We start from the raw sequence: 15,666 nt of genomic DNA, 5'->3' as shown, positions 1-15,666 counted from the left end.
TTTGTATCCATTCAGCCAGTCTGTGCCTTTTGGTTGGAGCGTTTAATCCATTTACACTTAAGGTAATTATCGATATGTATGTTCCTATTACCATTTTCTTAATTGTTTTGGGTTTATTATTGTAGGTCTTTTCCTTCTCTTATGTTTCCTGCCTAGAGAAATTCCTTTAACATTTGCTGTAAGGCTGGTTTGGTGGTGCTGAATTCTCTTAGGTTTTGCGTGTCTGTAAAGGTTTTAATTTCTCCATCGAATCTGAATGAGATCCTTGCTGGGTAGAGTAATCTTGGTTGTAGGTTTTTCCCCTTCATCACTTTATATATGTCCTGCCAGTCCCTTCTGGCTTGCAGAGTTTTTGCTGAAAGATCAACTGTTAACTTTATGGGGTTTCCCTTGTATGTTATTTGTTGTTTTTCCCTTGCTGCTTTTAATATTTTTTCTTTGTATTTAATTTTTGATAGTTTGATTTATATGTGTCTTGGTGTGTTTCTCTTTGGGTTTATCCTGTATGGGACTCTGTGCTTCCTGGACTTGATTCTTTTTTCTTTATGCTGCCCCGCAGTAGTTATTTCCACTATTTTATCTTCCAGGTCACTTATCTGTTCTTCTCCCTAGTTATTATGCTAATGATTCCTTCTAGAGAATTTTAAATTTCATTTATTGTGTTGTTCATCATTGTTTGTTTGCTCTCTAGTTCTTCTAGGTCCTTGTCAAAATTTTCTTGTATTTTCTCCATTCTATTTCCAAGATTTTGGATATCTTCACTATCATTACTCTGAATTCTTTTTCCGGTAGTCAGCGTATTTCCTTTTCATTTGTTTGGTCTGGTGATTTTTTACCTTTCTACTTCATCTGCTGTGTGTTTCTCTGTCTTCTCATTTTGCTTAACTTACTGTGTTTGGGGTCTCCTTTTTGCAGGCTGAAGGTTCGTAGTTCCCATTGTTTTTGGTGTCTGCCCTCAGTGGCTAAGGCTGGTTCAGTGGGTTGCGTAGGCTTTCTGGTGGAGGGGACTGATGCCTGTGTTCTGGTGGATGATGCTGTGTCTTGTCTTTCTGGTGGGCAGGACCGCATTCGGTGGTGTGTTTTGGGGTGTCTGTGAACTTATTATGATTTTAGGTAGCCTCTCTGCTAATGGGTGGGGTTGTGTTCCTGTCTTGCTAGTTGTTTGGCATAGGGTGTCCAGCACTGTAGCTTGCTGATCGTTGAGTGGAGCTGCCTCTTAGCGTTGAGGTGGAGATCTCTGGGAGAGCTCTAGCCGTTTGATATTTCACGGAGCTGAGAGGTCTCTGGGGGACCAATATCCAGAACTCAGCTCTCCCACCTCAGAGCCATAGGCCTGACACCCGGGCGGATCATCAAGACCCTGTCAACCACATGGCTCAGAAGAAAAGGGAGAAAATAACAAGCAAGAAAAATAAAATAAAATAAAGTTATTAAAATAAAAAATTAAAAAATTATTAAAAATAAAAAGTAATAAAAGAAAGAAAAAAAGAATGAAAGAAGAGAGCAGCCAAACCAAATAGCAAATCCACCAATGATAACAAAAGCTAAAAACTATACTAAAAAAACAAACAAACAAAAAGGACAGACAGAACCCTAGGACAAATGGTGAAAGCAAAGCTATACAGACAAAATCACACAAAGAAGCATACACATACACACTCAAAAAAAGAGAAAAAGGAAAAAAAATATATCTATATATAAAAAAAAGAAGGGAGAGAGCAACCAAATCAATAAACAAATCTACCAATGTTAATCAGCTCTAAATACTAAAAAGTAAGATAAATATATAAATCAGAAACTAGTCAGTCGCATACAGCAAACCCCAAGTCTACATTTGCTTCCAAAGTCCACCTCCTCAATTTTGGGATGATTCGCTGTCTATTCAGGTATTCCACAGATGCAGGGTACATCACGTTGATTGTGGAGATGTAATCTGCTGCTCCTGAGGCTGCTGGGAGAGATTTCCCTTTCTCTTCTTTGTTCGCACAGCTCCCGGGGTTCAGCTTTGGATTTGGCCCCGCCTCTGCGTGAAGGTCTCCTGAGGGCGTCTGTCCCCTCTCAGACAGGATGGGGTTAAAGGAGCAGCTGATTCGGAGGCTCTGGCTCACTCAGGCCGGGGAGAGGGAGGGGTCCGGGTGCGGGGCGAGCCTGCGGCGGCAGAGGCCGGTGTGATGTCGCACCAGCCGGAGGCGTGCCGTGCGTTCTCCCGGGGAAGTTGTCCCTGGATCCCGGGACCCCGGCAGTGGCGGGCTGCACAGGCTACCGGGAGGGGAGGTGTGGAGAGTGACCTGTGCTCGCACACAGGCTTCTTGGTGGCTGCAGCAGCGGCCTTAGCGTCTCATGCCCGTCTCTGGGGTCTGCGCTGATAGCCGCGGCTCGTGCCCATCTCTGGAGCTCCTTTAAGCGGCGCTCTTAATCCTCTCTCCTCGCTCATCAGGAAGCAAAGAGGGAGGAAAAAGTCACTTGCCTCTTCGGCAGTTCCAGACTTTTTCCCGGACTCCCTCCCGGCCAGCTGTGGCGCACTAACCCCTTCAGGCTGTGTTCACACCGCCACCCCCAGTCCTCTCCCTGGGATCCGACCAAAGCCCGAGCCTCAGCTCCCAGCCCCCACCCACCCCGGCGGGTGAGCAGACAGGCCTCTCGGGCTGGTGAGTGCCGGTCGGCACCGATCCTGTGTGCAGGAATCTCTCCGCTTTGCCCTCCGCACCCTGTTGCTGCGCTCTCCTCCGCGGCTCCGAAGCTTCCCCGCTCCGCCACCCTCAGTCTCCGCCCGAGAAGGGGCTTCCTAGTGTGTGGAAACCTTTCCTCCTTCACAGCTCCCTCCCACTGGTGCAGGTCCCGTCCCTATTCTCTGTCTCTGTTTTTTCTTTTTTCTTTTGCCCTACCCAGGTAGGTGGGGAGTTTCTTGCCTTTTGGGAGGTCTGAGGTCTTCTGCCAGCGTTCAGTGGGTGTTCTGTAGGAGCAGTTCCACGTGTAGATGTATTTCTGATGTATTTGTGGGGAGGAAGGTGATCTCAGCATCTTACTCCTCTGCCATCTTGAAGGTCTCCTCCAAATTTCCCCTTTTTATAACAACACCTGTTTTATTGGATTAGGGCCCACCCTAATCATCTCATTTTAACTTGATTACCTCTGTAAAGACCCTATTTCCAAATAAGGTCACATTCTGAGGTAGTAAGGGTTAGGATTCCAACCATTTTTTGTGGGGGACACAATTAAGCCCTAGGAAACACACTCTTCCCAAGACCTATTGTTTTCAGTAAGCTGTCCCTTAAATTTGAAAGAGACTTTACAGTCGCAAACTGCTAGTGTAGTGAGAAAAACATGGGCTAGAAATTCGTGCAGGTCTGTGTTCAAACCCTGGAGCCCCAATTTACTAGTTATGGGTTTTGGGACATCCATCAATCTCTTAACTCTGTTTGCTCGTGGGAAATTTGTGGTAAAATTTCCATGTTATTGGTCAAATGTGAGGTCTGATGAACTAAAGGACCTGGAGTGGTGCCTGACACCCTGTAGGTGCTCAAGAAATGGAGGCTGATTGTTACTCTCCCCTTTTGTGGATGAGGAAACTGAGGCTCAGAGATACCCTAATCTAGGGCAGCATGAATGCCATCTCTCCAGACTCTGGACCCCCCCGCCTGCCCTTATACCCCATTTCCCCTTGTTCCCTGTGTGGGTATGGTACTCACCTCACAGTATTGCACTCACTATATATTTTTTAAACCTGTCTTCTTCCCTTGCTCCACGTTATTTGAGGACTATGATTAACCTTATTCACTTCTTTTTGTATTTGATTTTCACTGCAGTAAAATGTACCTAACAGAAGACTGACCATTTTAACCATTTTCAAGTGTAGTGTTCTGTGGCATTAAGTACATTCGCATTATTGTGCAACTATCACCACCATCCAGCTCCAGAATTTTCTCATCTTCAGAAACTGAAACTCTGTACTCATTAAACACTAACTAACTCCCCCTAGCCTTTGCCTCTATGAATTTGATTACTCTAGGTACCTCATATAAGTGGAATCATGCAGTATTTGTCCTTTTGTGACTGGCTTATTTCACTTAGCATAACATCTCCAAGGTTCATCCATGTTGAAGCGCGTGTCAGAATTTCTTTCTTTTTAAGGCTGAATAATATTCCATTGTATGTGTACACCACATTTTGCTTATCCATTCATCCATTGATGGGCATTGTGTTGTTTCCACCTTTAGGCTATTGTGAATAATGCAGCTGTGAACATTGGTGTACAATTATCTATTTAATTCACTGCTTTCAGTTCTTTTGGGTAAATACCCCGGATTAGAGTGTCTGAATCTAACCGCATTCACCTTTGTATTCTCGTGGTTGATTGCAGTACCTTTAGAATCTTATTTCTTAATAAATGTTTGTTGAATGAATGTAGTAAGGAACGAATGATTGAATGAGTAATTGAGTAATAAATGAAACAAGGGACAGAAACTTGGTAAGGAAAGAGGGGGTCATTTTAACAGCGGGAGGTTCAGATGAAACCCATGGAACAGATTAACAAGAAGGAGAAGGGAGTGGTCAGCTTTTGCAAGAACTGTCCGATACAGCATTTGTACTGGCTCCATACACAAGCAAGAATTCAACCAAGACACTTGGCTCATGCTTTCCTCAGAGAATTCTTTCTGAACAAATGAAAGTACCAACACATTGATGCTCTTGATTAATTACTGTGCTCGAGGACATACTGGAAAGTGACCTGGAAGTTTGGACTTCAGGTAACAGCCCTCTAGGCCTCATCACCCACAGACAAATCAGGAGTCTCCCTGGCAAGGATTCCCCACGGGTCCTTCAAGCACCTACTCGTAGGAGCTCACTTCACGCACCTGTTCTTTGCCCCCCAGAACCCGCTACAGAAACTGCCTGTCCTGCTCCTCTTTCATCTGACACGAATGTCATGCAGCTGAATGTGACTTTATTTGTTTTCCTTTTGTTTGGAGCTGAGGACAAGCTGCCCGTCTTCCTCCTAGCCCTGGATGCTGGGAGGCTGTGATTGGCAGTGGCCCAGGATGGAAGAAAAATGTGCCTTAGGTAGCAGATCTGCCAGAAAAATTCTGGCTGGTCTGAGCTCATCTCACCCCATTCTTGATGGCAGGAGTTTTGCATTTCTCTGGCCCACTCTTTCCTCTCATCCCTCAGCCAGCCCCTAAGAAACTCAAATCCCAGAGGCAACAGCATTGGATCTGAAGGTTTCTTCTCATTCTGTCAGCTCATCGCTCAGATTCAGCTACCAGTTTGACAAGAAGTGTACCCAGGAGGGTGGCGTCAGGGGGTGAGGGTGGTGACTGAATGGTTTAGCCAAGGCTTACCGCTGCTGCAAACTTTATATAAAAATTGCAGGATCTCACCAACCTTTTCTCTCTAGGTAGGTAAATAAGAAGCCAGGGAGAGGAAGGACACCTTTTCTCCATCAGACCTCTGTCACACCCAAACGAAAGCAAATGCCCATCTTGAGGTCCAGTTTCTTTCTTATTTTGCTGGTAAAGCAGGAGAGTTGGTGGGGGAGCTGCAGGGGGCTGGGGTGGGGGACGCAGCCCAGAGGGGAGGCGGAGGGGAGGAGGGGGCATGGGCTGGGTGAATAGGAACTCAAGAGCTCTTCTGCACAACGAGATTAGCGCGATGTGAGCATTTCCATGCCAAGGTGCTAACGCAATAATACACGCGAGTTTGCCAACTTTTCAAATTGAATGTGTTTGATTATTTGCTTTTAATTAGTGTGAGTTTTGGAGTATGTACAGGATTGTCAGGGATACACGCAAAGCCTCCTACAGCCCGTGAAGCCTCCCCTCCGTAAAGACGGGGCCCGGGATTGTTCTTTTTGAGCTGTGGAGAATGAGATTTAACAGCTCTGTTAAATGTTTTAGCCCGTTTCCATTGTGCCTCTGTTTCAACCTATTGGCAAGACCAATCGAAGTGAGAAAATAAACCTCTTATCTGATCCGAATGCTGAGCGCTTCTCCTAAGGAGAATTTTCCAGCTCAACTTCGGCTTTTCATGAACATCTCCGTTTTGTTGTGTTGTGTTTTCTTTTTCTTTCTAGAATTGGCTATTAAGCTGACTTTTTCTCTTCTCCCTTCCCTGTTAGGATGCTTCAGGAAACATCTATACACATGAAAAAAAAAAAAAGTGGGCATGGAGCGGGGGAAGGGTGAGGAGAAGATATGTGTCTCTATAAGTTAGAAGCATTTCAAGGGCTCTTTCCATCTGCTGGAGATTCGAGAGCATCCTGGGTTTGGTGTCTCTCCAGATAACGGGTGCGGCTCAGGAAGATTCGAGGCCCTGGGAGGCTGCAGAAAGGCTGGTCTCGCCAGGCCAGTGAGGAAGGGAGTTGGAGTTGAGCCTTTGAGCCCTGCTGCCATCTGTGCCTTGGGGGACAGTGCTATCCTGGCTGGTGTACCAGCTACCATATCTTTCATTCTGTTGTTATTTTACCCAAGATCTCTCCCGCCCCCCTTCCCATGGGAGTTTTGCAGGCAAAGGTCATTTACAAAAACAAAACAAATCCTTCTTTAGCCGCAAACTTCAAGAAGCAGAATGAGGTGGAGAAGTCAGTGGACCAGTTATATCTCCTTGGCCTCTTCTCCATCTCTTTTTATTTGCTAAGGAGGAGAAGGATGTGGCGTGAGGCTTTTTCCACTGGCACTGCTTTCTTCCCAGTCTCTTCAGGCCCAGCACTCGGCTAGCCTCTGCCCCAGGACACTAGGGACACAGAGACTGAAGCCCACCCTAGCAGGGCCGGCCACTTTGTCCCTTCCTGCCCCAAGCCCATGTCGCTGTCCCAGCAACTCACTTGGGCCACGGAGGAGCCGCCATGTAGCAGGGAAGCAAGACCCCTCATACACATTCTGAGGATGGCTGCCTGCTCACCCATTACCTACACAATCTCTCAGTTACATTAAAAAAAAAATTTTTCCCCCCCTTAACAATAGAGAGGAACAAATGGTTGACAAATAACAACAGCAGCAGCTCTCCAACAAAAGCACGCAATTATTACAATTATACTATCCTTGATTAGGCTGCCATGCATTGCATTTCAATGTAATTGATGTTGTAGGTTGACATATCGGACACCAAATATTCTCGCCTGTCCCTTCTCTCTTTTGTTTCAGAAGCTGATTTGCATTTTCTATGCTTTTAGTAATGAAGACTTAGCACTTTTCCTCCATTAGAAAAAAAAAGAGAGATACAATAATCTGCAACTCGGCACTTGTTTAAGGATTCTGACCCTCGAAAATACCACTTTGCTTCACACATTAGCTGCTTACAAAGAAGGAAGCTAATGTATCATCTAATTGGGCAAACCACTGCATCTGATTTCTCTCAATCAGACTATTAGCTTCGTAATTACCCATCTGCCTCGTGTGGAAAAACGGCAAGGCGCACACCCAGCTAATAACGTTCTCAAGAGCTCTCCACCGCAATGAGAGGAGGCGCCGTGGAGGGATGCGGTCTCTAACCATTTCAGTGCCAAGGTGGTCACACAATGCAGGGGGCCTTTGCCAACCTTCCCCTGCCTGAATGTGTTTCATTATTTGTCTTTAATTAGCTGGAGTTTTTGGGGTCTGTTCAGGATTGCTGTCACTGCTGCTGCGGTGGTGGTGGCCGCGGTGGATGCTGAAGGGTGGTGACCAGCGGGGAAGGCGAGGAGGAGGCTGCCTGTGGCCTCTGCCGGAGATGCTGGTGTTGAAGCAAGGTGTTCCCTGGCTTGCCAGGTGTCCTCAAAAGGGAGTGAAGATCCCACCAAGATCGAGCAGGGTGTTTCACTTCTCTTGCTATTCCTTTTCTTTTTCTGGGGTTGGGTTATTCCCTTTTCCCTCCTGGGTGAAGAGACATCATTTGCGCCCCTGCCAGGGCTTGCCCAAGGAGGAGGATGCCGGGAATGGGAACCTGTACCTCCTGGTCTGTGTGTGCCTTGGCTTGTCATGATTTCTTCTGGCTCACTTTCCAAACGCCCTTTTGTTTGGTTCCGGGTTGCTGCGCTTTTCTGTGGTCTTAAGATTGTGTGGCCTTGGGCAAGTCAGGGATGCCTCCTTTCTCCTCCTCCATAACCTGAGAGGAGGTTGGGTTCTCTCATGTCCTCAGAAACCAGGGTGTTAGCATGTGGGTACATTTGGGAGGGCAGGTGGGGCCGATTTTGGTGCCATCTGAAGTGAGTTATTGGGGTCCCCTAACCCCTCAACTAGAATAGCTCAGCTACTGTTTGTGTATCCGTCTATGTCAATTTTATTTGAACAAAAAGTTCCAGATAAAATTTTTGAGACTAACTGGACACACGTGATCTGGCTAGTAATGTCCAATGACAACGTCTATTTCAAGTCAGTAAACTGTGCCTATGTGGGCACCAATATTCACCATCTAATAGTGTGGTAATTTAGCCCATCGCTGCTGCCCCTTAAGTAGGAGTTGCCATATCAAAATGGAATCTTTTAAGGCTGACATAGTGATGAATTTTGCTTTTGTGGATTTTTTTTTTGTAGCCCAAGTTTAATTATGATATGATCTTAAACACTCACTGATAGCTAATACTAAAGTATTAGATTGAGAACAGAAATTTACATATTCATTCTATCACCCATAGCAGGGTTTCAAAAAAAAAACCCTACTATGTATGTGCTGTGGTGAGAGACCCTATAGATATTATTTATATTGGACATAGTCCCTGCATAATGTAACTTTGGTAAATAAAAGATAAATTTTCCCCTTACACAAGTTAGAGACAAAGTATCAGGATTCATCTGGTCTTGCTAAATGCACCATCAAGCTGGCCAGATTCTCCATGGTGGAGGCATGACACATTCATTCGTGAGCCACCTCAACCAAATTACTTTCATCTCCTAGTGCTCAGGCTTTCAGCAATCAGTTCTTTTTGACTTCATAATAACCTCTTGAAATAGTTTCGTTGATCTGTGGTATCTTTCCTAGTCTATCTCTAGAGAAATTGGGGACCTTAATAGCCACATGTATCTCTTAGGGTTTAGGAATTTTGTAGAAGATGCTGTCACTGCATCATATAGAATCTTATAAAGACCTTCTAAAAATTCCTTCCCGGTATCTGTTTAAGGAAAGTTTTGGCTTCCTTTGCACTACATGTACACCTTGTATTTTATAACTGATCTTTTCCTTTTTGCTTTGGCTTCCCAGAAGCTCAAAGGCCAAATTTTAGCCTATCTCCACTGGCTTAAGAAGACTATGTGTCTTATGTTTCATGTGTGAATGCCACTAAAACTACAATTTTTCTGTTTATAATCATATTTTTCCTTTGCTCTCACTCCTGCAACTATTTATTTCTCTTAAATCTTTTTGTACTATATGCATTTTTGTACAATATCTAAACACTTGATGGGAAAGGTTCTGGTGGAAACAAGAACCAGAGAGGTTAAGTAATTTGCCTACATTATGCAGGAATGAATGCAGTCAAGAAATCTTCCCAGAGCTAAGAGCAGATTTTCCCAGATGTTCTGATGTTAGCTACGAAATATGCTAAAATGAGTTTACCTTGAGATCTGCTACAACTTCTTAATTTCTCTTTGGCTAGGTTCACATAATTTGTTAGCCTCCATTAGAGCTTTTCACTCTTCCCTGGGATGCTAAGCCGTCTGAATCCGTGAAGCCACATCCAGGGACAGAAGGAGGGGAAAGATGGTCTCATGGCCTTCTGTGCTCAGGGGTTGAGTTCCTGATCTTCACAGTTTTGTTTCCACCATCATTTCTGTCATACTCTGAGCTGCCCCTTCAGGGCTCCTCCTCTGAGAAGGCAGTGTTTGCTACAGCCTCTGTGTGGCCCCAAGGTCAAGGGGAGAAGGGACTTGAGGGGTGCTGAGGGGGTGAGTGCAGTGGACAGGTTTTCTGCCTCAAACTCTCAGCAACCTCACATAGGCTACCTCCTCACAAACCGCATATAAGAGCAACTGGCACTTGTGAAATATGCTACCTGGGACGTGCTCTCATTTTAGCCTAAATGATAATTATCTGTTTGGGTCAGGCCTCTAGCAATCACCTGATTCTTCATTTGTCTCCAAGCCTAGTCTCTATTCTCCAGAGGCCAATAGTCCCAAAGGACTCCCCCAGGGAAGGAGATCCCGTAATGCAGCCATTCCAAACCTTTTGGAGTTGGAACATCCTATCAATTATTTTTTAACACTGCCCTTTCCTTCTCTACCTTTTTATTGAACAGTCATATGACCTTTTAAATAAATATAGTTCTATTGAGAATTTGATTATCATCACCTCTTCCCCACCAACTTAGACCTGGGAAAAACTGGACCCAAAGGGCAGGTACTACAAAACAAGACCCAAATGCAATTCTATAATAAGTTCTAGTCTGAACAGCTCTCGGGAAGTTCTTCCCTATCTCTAACTGCTATCCCTCCTACTGCATTTTATTTCCTTTCCTCTGGGTCTTTCCTCAGAGGAGATGAGCATCATACTAATACCCAGATAATTGGAAATACAACCAACATTCTATTGATTATGTTGCAGTTTATCTCTGGCAAATCTTGCTTTCATCTCTTAGTTAACATCTCCACTGTTTACTTAATTTCTTTATTGCTTTTATAACCATTGTCATCTGCTCCTGAGATTGGAGTGCAACAGGAACTAGAATATTGAAACTTTCAAAGTGTAAATAATGATTTTCGAAGGCGATGAGACTGGGAAAGAGAGAGGTCTTACAGGAGAGAGAGCTCTGCTTAAACTGACCACAGGCTACTTAGAGTCAGGTTGGCCTAAGCAATCATCTGGTCATCTTCCACTAGGTTTATTGATGAGGAAATCAAGATCTTGATCAGGTAAGAGTCTTGTCAAATGTCATAGAGCTATTTGGTGGAAGCTCTGATACTAGGATCCCGGTCTGGGTATCTTTATAAGTTTATCACAATTCTTACTTATCAGCCTGAAAGGTAAAATTGTCCATTTCTAGCATGGAGTGTATGGCTGGGTAGACATGCATATTGGGACAGAACTGAAAAATGGGATGGCTCTGAGCTTCCCAGCTCCTCTAGAATTTTGTCTTCATGATGCAATTTCATGCTTTTGTGTGCAATATCATGAATAACTAGTTCATCAGCTACCCCCACTAGAAAAAGCAAAGCAGAACCACAGACTGTAACACATATACTCCAAAATAATTTGACATAGAGAAATTATTTCGTATCTATCCACTGTTCGGGTTACCTTTGTGAGGATTTCTTGCCTTTCTGTGGACGATGAGGAATTGCTGTTATTTATGCCTTCATGTAGGAGTCGGAATATGTGTAACATCCTCAGCATCTGGACCAAGTCCAGTCTGTATTTTTTTTTTCCCCATCTGCTCCTGGTATTCTAAGTAAAAGTGTTTGTATCCGCATCCCCCAAGCCCTGTTGTAAATTGTAAATCATGCCATTATATCTGGTAAAACCACAATGTCAAGCAACAATTCACAAAGCCACAAAGATTCTCCGGAGTAATTTTCCTGTTCTCGTTGATCAATTTTATATTTTCCCCTTGGCCATATGCACACATTAAATGGCACTAATTCAGTGAGAAAACTCATAAGGGATAATATTTCAAGTAGCACAAATGGCAGTGATGCCTTTACAAGTATCTATTTTATAATTGCCTCTGCACTCTACCTGAATCTGCTCGTCTCTGTTGTTTCAGCTGAGTGAAATGGACGCAGAAATGGGATGAGGGGCTGGGAGTGAGGGAAGCGGGGGGAGAATGGTTTAGTTAAATTAGGTGTAAAACCAGGAAAATCTCAAGTCAAAAATTGTGTGGTTGCAATTATTTCTTTCTTCTGGTGAGGCTATTTATTGTCTTATTGTCTGATCTGGAGAAATGACAGGTAGGGGAGAGCAAGCTAGTGCTGGCTAGTCAGGAAGGATGCTTACAGTTGAGCATCTCCCACCTATAACTTGAAGGCAGGACTTTATCTAGGTCACTGATTTCTTCTTTTAAATTTTTTGATTGTTTTTTTAAATGAGAATTTTTTTTACTAAACTTTAAAATTCAAGTACAGTGTATACACAGAAAAGTACATAATTTATAGTTATAGAAGAAGATAATTTTTAAATTTTTTACAAAGTGAACAACCTGTGTAACCACCACACACATCAAGAGGCAGAACCTTATCAGCTGCCCAGAACATTCTCTCTTATCCTCTTCTGGCCAATACCTACTCTCTCCCAAAGGTAACTGCTATTCTGACTTCTAACACTATTCATTATTCGGTATGTACTCGTTGGTGTCTTGTTTCTTTTACTCAATGAACATTGTATTTGTGAGATTCATTCATGTTTGAGAGTATGGCAGTATTTTTTCATTTTCATTGCTCTATTGTATTCTATTGTGTGTGTGTATGTGTCTATATGTTATGTATTATTTATTCATTCTATTATTGATAGACATTTGAGTTGTTTCTTGTTTTTGACTTTTATGAATAAGAGTGTTATGAACATTTTTATACATGTTTTTTGATGCACATTGTGTGCATTATGATGGGCATATACCAAAGACGGAATTACTAATTTATAGGGACTATATATGTTTAGATTTTGTAAAGATTTTTCAAAGTGTTTGAAATTTAATTATAATTAACACTCCTACCAGTAGTGTGTGAACATTCCAATTGCTCCATACCCTCACGAACATTTAGTTTAATGTTTTTAAACATTTCTTGAAATTTTTAACCATTCTGGTGGGTGTGCACTGTACCTCATTGAAGTTTTAAGTTTCATTTCCCTGATGACTAATGATAAGGACCACATTTTCATGTGGTCTTTGGCCATTTGAGTATTCTCTTTTGAGAAGTTCCAGTACAAGTCTTTTGCCTGTGTTAAAAAATTGGGTTCTCTATTTTTCTTTTGTGATTTGTTGGTTTTTACGTATTCTGGATACAAGTCCTACACACACATACAACTTATTAATACTTATAAAGCAAATATCTTTTACTACTCTATGACTTGCCATTTCACCCTCTTAATGCTGTATTTATTTATTTATTTATTTATTTATTTATTTATTTATTTATTTATTTATTTATTTATTTATTTATTTATTTATTTATTTATTTATTTATTTATTTATTTATTTATTTATTTATTTATTTATTTATTTATTTATTTATTTATTTATTTATTTATTTATTTATTTATTTATTTATTTATTTATTTATTTATTTATTTATTTATTTATTTATTTATTTATTTATTTATTTATTTATTTATTTATTTATTTATTTATTTTACGTCATTTCATTTATTTATTTATTTATTTATTTTTGGCTGTGTTGGGTCTTCGTTTCTGCGTGAGGGCTTTCTCTAGTTGCGGCGAGCAGGGGCCACTCTTCATCATGGTGCACGGGCCTCTCACTATTGCGGCCTCTCCCATTGCAGAGCACAAGCTCCAGATGCGCAGGCTCAGTAGTTGTGGCTTATGGGCCTAGTTGCTCCGCGGCATGTGGGATCTTCCTGGACCAGGGCTCGAACCTGTGTCCCCTGCATTGGCAGGCAGATTCTCAACCACTGCGCCACCAGGGAAGCCCCTTTAATTCTTAATTTTAATGAAGTTCAATTTATCAATCATTTCCTTGATGATTGTTGCTTTTGGTTTAAGAAATTTTTATGTATGCCCAGTGTCATGCATATATTCTCTTATTTTATATTCTAGAACTTCATCATCTAATACAGTCATCACTAGCCTCATGTAGCTACTTAGATTTCTTTTACAATAAAATATTACAAGCACTTTGGAGAACAGCTTTTCAGTTTCTTAAAAGGTTAAACATACACCTACCACATGATCCAGCCAATCTGCTCCTAGGTATTTACCCAAGAGAAACGAAAGGAAATGGACATCACAGAACAGGCAGAATAATGGCCACCACTACCCACTTCAAAAATGTCCACACCCTGATCCCTGAAACTGTGATTATGTTACTTTACACAGCAAAAAGGACTTTTCAGATGTAATTAAGGTTACTGACTTTGAGATGAGGAAATTAGACTGAATTATCTAGGTGAGCCCAATCTAATCACATTAATCCTTAAAAGCAGAGAATGTTTCTTAGTTGTGATCAGAGAGAGATGTGGCAACAGAAGAAAGGTCAGAGAGATGCAATATTGCTGGCTCTGAAGATGGAGGAAGGGGCCACAACCAAGGAATGTGGGTACCTCTCGTAACTGGAAGAGCAGGAAATGGATTCTCCTCTAGAGTCTCCAGAAAAGAACTCACCCCTGCTGACACATTGATTTTAGACCATTGTCAGACTTCTGATCTGTAGAACTGTAAGACAATAAATCTATGTTATGTTATGCCACTAGGTTTGTGATAATTTGTTATGGCAGCAATAGAAAAACTGATATGTGTTCATAGCAGCTTTATTCATAATAGCCTAAAACTGAAAATAACCCACATGTTCATCAACAACTGAATGAATAAATTGTAGTATATCCATACAATGGAATATTACTCAGCAATAAAAATGAATGAAATATTGATACACTCAACAACATGATAAATCTCTAAAATGATTATGCTGAAAGAAGCAGAACCAGAACAAAAGAGTACATGCTGTATGATTCTTTTTATATAAAATTCTAGAAAATACAAACAAATCTATTGTTACAGAAAACAGATCAATTGTTGCCTGAAGACAGGGGGAAGGTTGGGAGGGAAAGATTGCAAATGGGCACAAAGAAACTTTTGGGGGTGATGGATATGTTTATTACCCTGATTGTGGTAATGGTTTCACAGGTATCCATAAGTCAAAACATATCCAATTGTATGCTTTAAAATGTGTAGTTTATTGTATATCGATTACACCTCAGTGAATCTAGTATTTACATTTATATCAACTGTTTATGAGAATTCTAGCTGCTCCACATACCCACCAACACTTGGGATTTTCTGTCTTTTTGATAATAGACATTTTAGGTGGTGTGTAATGGTATCTCATAGTTTTAATTTGAATTTCCCAAATGACTAATGACATTGAGCATCTTTTCATGTGTTTACTTGCCATCCTTGTATTTTCTTTAGTGAAGTGTCTGTTCAAATCTTTTGCCCATTTTAAAGTTGTTTGTTTTCTTACTATTGAGTTTTGAGAGTTAAAAAAATATTCTGGGGCTTCCCTGGTGGTGCAGTGGTTGAGAGTCCGCTTGCTGATGCAGGGGACACGGGTTCGTGCCCCGGTCTGGGAAGATCCCACATGCCGCGGAGCGGCTGGGCCCGTGAGCCATGGCCGCTGAGCCTGTGCGTCCAGAGCCTGTGCTCCGCAACGGGAGAGGCCACAACAGTGAGAGGCCCGCGTACTGCAAAAAAAAAAAAAAAAAAAAATTCTGGGCTTAAGTCCTTTATCAAATATGTAACATGCAAATATCTTCTCCTAGTCTGTGGCTTGTCTTTCCATTCTCTTAACAGTGTTTTTTGAAAAGCAGAAGATTTAATTTTGACAAAGTCCAATTTATAAATTTGTTCTATTATACATCTACTTTTGTTGCTGTATCTAAGAAATCTTTGCCTAACCTAAGATCGCAAAGATTTTGTCCTTTGTTTTCTCCTAGAAGTTTCATAGTTTTATCATTTAACAAAATATAAAAAGAAAAAAGTATTACATATTTATTGATTTGGCTACCACTTCTGCTGCTCTTCTATCATTT

This window comes from Physeter macrocephalus, chromosome 4, assembly GCF_002837175.3.
Source record: "Physeter macrocephalus isolate SW-GA chromosome 4, ASM283717v5, whole genome shotgun sequence".
NCBI lineage: Eukaryota > Metazoa > Chordata > Mammalia > Artiodactyla > Physeteridae > Physeter > Physeter macrocephalus.
The sequence above is the reverse complement of the archived record's forward strand: the minus strand, read 5'-3'. Positions refer to the sequence as shown.